Source organism: Peromyscus eremicus, chromosome 1, assembly GCF_949786415.1.
Source record: "Peromyscus eremicus chromosome 1, PerEre_H2_v1, whole genome shotgun sequence".
Lineage (NCBI taxonomy): Eukaryota > Metazoa > Chordata > Mammalia > Rodentia > Cricetidae > Peromyscus > Peromyscus eremicus.
Genome location: NC_081416.1, coordinates 17,377,182 through 17,385,362, shown reverse-complemented (window position 1 = coordinate 17,385,362; position 8,181 = coordinate 17,377,182). Strand labels below are relative to the sequence as shown.

The 8,181-nt window shown below is 44.3% G+C and overlaps 1 long non-coding RNA gene across 1 annotated transcript; it reads left to right on the top strand.

The window, feature by feature from the left end:
* The first annotated feature begins 303 nt into the window (after window positions 1-303).
* LOC131906755 (uncharacterized) lies at window positions 304-6,747 on the top strand. The gene is made up of 3 exons (XR_009378193.1): window positions 304-2,061; window positions 2,531-2,670; window positions 6,446-6,747. It is a non-coding gene; the product is annotated as an uncharacterized LOC131906755 (long non-coding RNA).
* Window positions 6,748-8,181: the final 1,434 nt, after the last annotated feature.

Below are 8,181 nucleotides of genomic sequence, written 5' to 3'. Positions count from 1 at the left end.
TGATGACAATTTTTCTTCTCTTCAGGGGAGGGTCTTGAGCATTCCCATGGGGCCATGTCCAGAGAAACTTCCCAGATGGCCTGCCCATCCTCCCTGTGGCATACTGGGTCACCTCCAGAAGGAACATCCTGGCTTTGCTGCCTGGTTTTCCATTTGGAGTTGATCTACACTGGGCACCGAGTTCACACACAGTGAGGTTTAGGATCTATTCGTTTTGCTGGTGGGTGGGCGGCTAGATGATTCAGTGGGTCACTGGAAATCTGTACGTCTTTCCCAGGCTGAGAAGAAACAGTGGTGGCCTAGCAACCAGGGAATCTGCCTAGCAACAAGGGTGAGAGGCAGCGCCTGCCGGGATTGTTTGGAATGGCTGACGAATAGGCAGCCGAGAAGACTTTTCTGGATTTTGTCAAGCTGAGGTCTCAAGCCAAGAGGAGAAGGGTGATCTCGGGGGATCAAAAAAGACGTGGGAGGCAGGGCAGACACAAAGTCAGCATATTGGAGACTTTACAGACCCAAACTAGAAAAAGCCTCCTGCCTTTCCCACAGTGTGCTTAGCAAAGAGGTGGCCTTCCCACTGCCACCAGGAGGAAGCTGACACCCCAGAGTGGACACAGAGGAAGAGTCCCCACCTCCTCTGTGCTCTGGTTTGCGAGGGCACATACAACAGGACACATGTTCACACGTGCTGCTGACCTGGAATTGTTCAACTCAGAAAACCACGGATCCTTGGAAAGGATGGAGACCCACATTCCTCACAATGAGCCCACGGGCAGCTTCGCGGCTTTCCAAACAGTCTGACACTAAGAACTCGAGACTGGTCTGGCTTCAATCCTTTGCCCATTTCTCTCCTTTCTATCCATCACAGGACAAGGGCCTGGGCGCGCCCCTCTGTGAACCCTCAAGACCCTCCCCTGAAGAGAAGAAAAATTGTCTTCCGCCTTTGACCTGATTAATAATTAAAACCGCTGAGTTTGAACTGCCCCTAACGGTGAGGTGCTCCAAAACCCCAGAAAACTTTAACAAATAGCCAGCCTGCTGCGGGGAGAGGAAGCTCTTTTCACTAGACGAACTGACAATTAGCCGCTATTCAAAATCCCCCTCCAGTCTTAGCATATTGGTTCTCCTTTGAAAGTGGCTCGGCATGGGGTAGAATTTTTGGCCTTGAGTTGGGAACTACTGTGCATAAAATCAAAGAATGGAAGCCAGCAGTTGAGAGAATAGAGGCTATTTGGGGATTAGTGATTTCAGGAGTTAGACTTCTAATAACTTGGTGAGTGGTGGGTTAGGAATGTCCTCAGGAGCATCAGGCAGTCAACTCGGTGGGACATGTCCTCACATTGAACTGGAAAGCGTGAGTCACTCACTACCCCAGAGATCAGAAATACAAAATGGCAGGAAATAACTGCAACTCGGCAGCGCCACATGGCATGCGGCATTTTAGAACTGCTGCAGGCTACATCTCACGCTTGCAGTCTTGGGGTTACATGTGAGACCCCAAGTAGGGCTCCAAGTTTTCTCCCCAAAGAGCCACAAATATAGACCACCACCCCATTAGGGAACACACTGATGGAAAACAAGGAGTGGATGAGATAGGAGAAGGGAGAAGGAGGGAGCAGGCATCCAAACTGCTCATTTTCCCCTAGGAAGCATAAGGCCCAGCCACCACGGTGGGTGAGCAAAGCAAATTGGTAATGGGTGATCCAGATTGCATCTCGGAGTCTTGCCTGCTTTCCAGGCACTTACTGAACTTTTATAACTCTTTTGGGGGTAAGGCAGGAAAACCTGTGGTTTCTTATTGACCAGTTGGGGAGAGGGAGTCGAAGCTGGCTGGCCCAAGTCTGTTGCTTCTGTACAAGCCGTACTGTAGCCCACCCAGAGATGCTTCTAAATAAATTTACTAAGGGAGGAGAGGCTAGAAAATTATCATGTGATCATCGGCTGCAGCAGCTTCAAGGTTGCAAAAGCCCAGCCTGGAAAGTCCTAGAAAGTCATTTTTCCAGAGAAGGAAAGCATAAGCCAGAGATCCACACAGACCACTCATCCTCAACACCCTTTGTGATGGTAAATTTCCTTTTTATTCTTATTTATCTTGATTGAAATACTGCTTATAACAGTAAAGCAAATGCTCTCAAGTACATGACTTAATAAGTAGATATGTGTATTCATAGAAATCCTGGCCAGGACAAATACAAAGTATAAGCCATCCAGAAGGGGCCCTTGTCCCCTCACAGTCAATATGCGTTCACCTCCACAAGGGAGGCACTATTCTCTCTATATAAATAGGCTTGATTTTGAACTTGTTATAAGGGCGATTACTAAATCCTCAGATCTAGCTACCTGTGCTCAGCCTGCCTGTGAGATTCACTTATGTTGTTGCAGATATCAGAAGGTCATTCCTTCTCATGGCTGTGTGGTGTCCCACTATGTAAGAAACGTCCCACTATTTACCCTGTTTCTATTGGAACAGTAGTGTGCCTTCTTTTTGTTTACTGCATAAAGCTGCTATGAATGTTCTTGTAATCTCTTGTAGTAAATGTCAACACTCATTTCTACTGAATATATATCCAAGAGTGGAACCACAAGGCCACTTATCATAAACGAAGTAGCTTGGCCTTCAAGAGAAAGGGGGCCATGTCTGTCTGTTGTTTTACCCTGTGAGACTGTCACGAGGTAGGTACTCAGCAAATATCTTTGGAAATAATAAAAGAACACTGATAGAAAAATCAATTTTACCAGAATTAATGTACACATTTGATGTGATTTTAATTGGATAACAAGAAGGTTTTTATTTGGAGGGGAAAATGAATTAAATGATTTCAAAGTTACATAGCAGAATAAATACTCGAAAGAGGCAAATAAAAATGTGAAAAAGGAGAAATAAAGAGTGAGACTTGTCTTCCCAGATATCAGACTGAACTATAAAACCTCTGTAATTAAATCAATTTGGTATTGGCATGGGAATAGATAAATGGATCTGTGGAATAAGACAGAGAGCCCAGAAATAGACCAAGTATACATATGAGAATTTACTATATGACAAAGTTGGTATTTCAATCCCATGAAAAAGAATGGATTATTTAATAAATGGTACCAAGTCAACTTCCATCTGGAAGAAAATAAAACTGGATTCCTATTTCATACTACTTACAAATATGAACTCCATATAGATTAAAGACAAACATGAAAAAATAAGACAATAACAATCTTGAAAATTTAGGAAGCTATAAGCTTGGTATAGAGACAGAGAGGGTGCTCTACACACCAAGACTGGAAACCAGAAGCTATAAAAGAAAGTATAGACATATTTTACCTTGTAACAACTTTTTTTAAGTTTTGTATGGCAAAAGACAAAAGAAAAACAATAGACAAGGGGCTGGAGTAATGGCAACAGCTCAGTGGTTAGAGCACTGGCTGCTCTTCCAGAGGACCAGGGTTTGACTCCCAGCACCCACACGGCATCTGTAACGCCACTTCCAGGGGATCTGATGCCTTCTTCTGTGGACATTGCATCCACATGGTAGACAAACATACAAGCAAAACATCCATGCACATAAAGTAAAATAAAATAATTTTTTAAATAGACAAATGTACAAACTCATACAGGAGAAACGGATAACTAGAAGCAATAACAAACAAGAAGATTTTTGTTGGGGTGGGTTTTTTTTGTTTTTGTTTTTGTTTGTTTTTTGTCTGTTTGTTTGCTTGTTTTTCGAGACAGGGTTTCTCTGTGTAGTCCTGGCTGTCCTGAAACTCGCTCTGCTGACCAGGCTGGCCTTGAACTCACTGAGATCCACCTGCCTCCGCCTCCCGAGCTGGGATTAAAGGCGTGCACCACCTCCACTGCCCGGCACAAGAAGGTTTTATAAGCAGACAAAAGGCGGCACAAGAGGTTTTATAAGCAGACAAAAGGCAAGCAAACAAACCAACAGAAAAATGAGCAACTGGCAGCAGCAAACACAGCATGAGAGAGCACTGAACTGGTAAGCAGAGGAGCTCACAACTGGTTTTCTTTAAGTTAGACTTTTTTTTTTAAGTGTATGGGTATTTTGTCTACCTGTATGTCTGGGCATGTGGGTTTACCTGTATGTCTGAGCATCACATGCATGCCTGGTGCCTTTGGAGGCCAGAAGAGGGGGCTGGATCCCCAGAAACTGGAGTTACAGATGTTTACAAACCACCATGCGGGTGCTGGCAAGTGAACCTGGGTCCTTTGGACGAGCAGCCAGTACTCTTACTTAACTGCTGAGCCATCTCTCCAGCCCCGCTCACAACTATTAATACTCATGGAAATACAAATCAAAATGAGATATTACTTCATCCATTTCAGACTGCAAGAACTAATCTGAGGGTGATTTCCATTGCCAGAATGAAGGACAAACAGATTTCACACTGATGGTAGAAATGTACATTTCTGTACTCCTTTGTAATCTGGCAACAGCTGTAGTAACTGAAAGGATGTATTCTCTTGACCCACCAATCCCACCCTTAGGTACCCTAGAAATGCAAACACTAGCAAAAGTATGTGTAAGCACATGTATATATCAGTGTTTGCACGCATAAGGGGACATGCTCACATACACATAGCAGTTTTAATTGTACTAGCCATTTTCTTTCAACCTTAGGGCAGGGAGAATAGAAACAAACTAATAGGGACTATATGATCTGCTAATTAAAACTGAAAGTCCTCTCCTTTAAAGATTTACTATTTTTTGCGTATGGGTGTTTCATTACGTTTATGTTTGTGCACCACGTGCATGCAGTACCCGCAGAGGCCAGAAGTGGGCATCAGATCCCCTGGACCTGGGGTTACAAATGGTTGTGAGCTGCCATGTGGATGCTGGGAACTAAACTTGAGTCCTCTGGGAAGGAAATATGAAGTCCTAACTGCTGGGCCATCTCTCCAGCCCCTAAAGCACCATTTAGGGTTGGGGGGGTTCAAGACAGGGTTTCTCTTTGTAGCCCTGGCTATCCTGGAACTCTCTCTCTGCAGACCAGGTTAGCCTTGAACACATAGAAATCACCTGACTCTGCCTCCCAGTACACCATTTTTAAAAGTATTTATTCATATAATTTATGTATATTGGTGTTTTGCCTGTGTGTGTTAGGGTGTCAGGAACTGGAGTTACAGACAGTTGTGAGCTGCCATGTGAGGGAATTGAACCCGGGTCCTCTGGAAGAGCAGCCAGTGCTCTTAACCTCTGAGCCATCTCTCCAGCCCCCCCAAAACACCATTTTTATTTTTATTTTTTTATTTTTTATTTTTTTTAAACAAGATTTATTTATTTATTATGTATATAGTGTTCTGCCTGCACACCAGAAGAGGGCACCAGATCTCACCATAGAAGGTTGTGAGCCACCATATGGTTGCTGGGAATTGAACTCAGGACCTCTGGAAGAGCAGCCAGTGCTCTTAACCTCTGAGCCATCTCTCCAGCCCCCCCAAAACACCATTTTTAATGTCTGGAGATTTCTATGGTGTAAATCCTCCCATCATGTCCAATTTCAAGTCAGCTGTTGATGTCACTGGGAAGAAAACATAGATGCGAATAGATATGTCCAGTCAGCTGTAGAGTACCAGGATTCCAAGATACCCATCCTTCAGATAAATTATATCCCAGCTACATATCTATAGGTCAGGCATTGAGAAGAATGGGGTAGTCATTCAGAAGTCTTCCTGGTAAATTTCCAAAGGATGCTGTTAGGTGAAAAGCAAGAAACATGGAATCTTATTTTTAAAAAAAACAAAACAAAACAAAACATATTGATAAAATTTATATTTGTGTGTGCATCCTATCTGCACATAATTATATAAATCTGAGGAGGAGCCAAGAGAAAAGTTAAACAAGAAGGGCTTAGTGATGTATTACACGTTTATGCACTAAAAAAATTTTTTAGACAAGGTCTCACTATACAACTTTCGACAGCCTGGAACTGGCTATATAGACCAGGTTACCCTCTAACTCACAGACATCTGCCTACCTCTGCTTCTGGAGTGCTGGGATTAAAGGTGTCTGTCTTATATAGAAATACCTTCAACTGAAAAAGAAGGAAATAAACTATATTGAGCCTCTGCTATCTGTCCAGCTCCTTATGAGGCTGTGTATAGCAGGCCCTCTGGAATATAGGATCATGTAAATCATGATTCCATTCTTTGGTTCAGCTAGAAATATAAAAACAAACACAGGGAAATTTATCTGCAATTTGGTGTGAATTAAATACAATACAGGAACAAATAAAATAATGGTGGGCATTTTACAAAAACTAGGCCTGCTACTCCCCCCACCCTCCAGCCTTCTCTGCCCCAAGCTCATTTCCAGGACAGATGCCTCCACTTCCAGAAGGCTGCTCTGGGGCCAGCCTGCCTTCTTCTCCTGATGGAACGGCTTTGCAGGCCTCTTTAGCTCCTGTACTCTGCCTGCCCCTAAAGATACATTTTATCTTTCAGCTTTTACTGTTTTACCAGTAACTGATTTACTACTAATCACCATGGAAACAGAGGTAGAAAATGTGAAGAACACAACCCAGGAAGCCACAGAGAGTAAAGAATTTTCCAGGTGATACAAGGTTTGGTCCTGAGGTCTGGCTCCTGCTCCTTTCCAACATGACTTCTGGAAGGCCTCCGTGGATACCACCCCTCTCGTGTCCCAGAGCCCCATGTTCCTCCCCATTTTCTCTCTGCTTGGGTGGCCTTGGGGAAGATCCATTACTTCTGGGGGTTTCAGTTCTTCTAGGCCTCTCATTTACTGGAGTTTTATCTTGGTACAGCAAATGAAAAAAAAAAAAAAAAAAAAAAGGCAGACAGCAATCTGTGTCTCCAGACCAAGGATTATTAGATAAACCCTAGTAAATCCCAGCTGGCCCCAACAGCCTTTCTCCGGGAAGTTCCAACCCCCGACGAATGCTCCATCCAGACAGCCTCTCAGCTGGTTAAAGTCCCTCTCGCCACTGGAGAGCCCCTCCACTCCAAAACTGCAGTCTTCTCACTTCGAGGGGACCACTCACTCCAGGCGCTGTCTTCAGTCACAAAACTGGTGAGCATCCTTGGCCACAGAAAGGCTAGCTTACCTCCCAAGATTTTACTTATTATTATTATTGTTTTTGTTTTGCCTGTTTTCTTTTTTGAGACAGGGTTTCATTATGTAGCTCTGGCTGGCCTGGAACTTGCTCTGTAGACCAGAATGGCCTCAAGCTCACAGAGATCCACCTGCCTCTGCCTCTTGAGTGATGGGATTAAAGCATGCACCACTCTGCTGGACTGTCTTGTTTTAAGACTTATTTTTCTTTTATGTATATGAGTGGTTTTCCTGTATGTATGTCTGCACATCACATGCATGCAGTGCCCACGGAGGCAAAAAGAGGGTATTGGGTCAGCAGGAACTGTAGTTACAGATGGTTGTGAGTTGCCATGAGGGTTCTGGGAACCGAATTAGGGTCCTCTGTAAGAGCAGCCAGTGCTCTCACTGCTGATCCATGTCTCCAGTACCTTTTTTGTTTATGAGATAGGGTCTCATATAGCTCAGGCTAATCTTACACTTCAGACATAGTCAAGGCTGACCTTGAACTCCTGATTCTCTTAACCTCCACTTCAAGAGTGCTGGGAATACAAATAAGTACTATTCTGCCCAGCTGTTGCTTCAAATTTAATCATGGTACTCTGTGTGTTTGGGGTTGGAGCATCCATGTTCCATGGAGTGTTCACAGAACTCAGAGGACAGCTTTCCCGGGTGGGTTCTTGCCTCCCACCTTGTTGAGGCAGGGCCTCCCATTTCTGCTGCTGCACAGCATACTCTAAGCCAGTTTTCCTGTCCCGACCACCTATCTGACTCTAGGAGTGCTACGATTACTGAGACTTACCACGGCTCAGCACTTTACATGGGTTGTAGGGATTGAACTCGGGTTACCGGGTTTTGGAGGCAAACACTTTTACCTGCTGAGCCATCTCTCCTAGATACAGCTTTTTGAAAACTCGCTGTTAAGTACTTCATTCATTACACCGGGCGGTGGTGGCACACGCCTTTAATCCCAGCACTCGGGAGGCAGAGCCAGGTGGATCTCTGTGAGTTCGAGGCCAGCCTGGTCTACAGAGCAAGATCTAGGACAGGCACCAAAACTACACAGAGAAATCCTATGGGGGGGGGAATGGAAAATGTACTCTTTTTTTCCTTTCCATTTTCCTTCCTT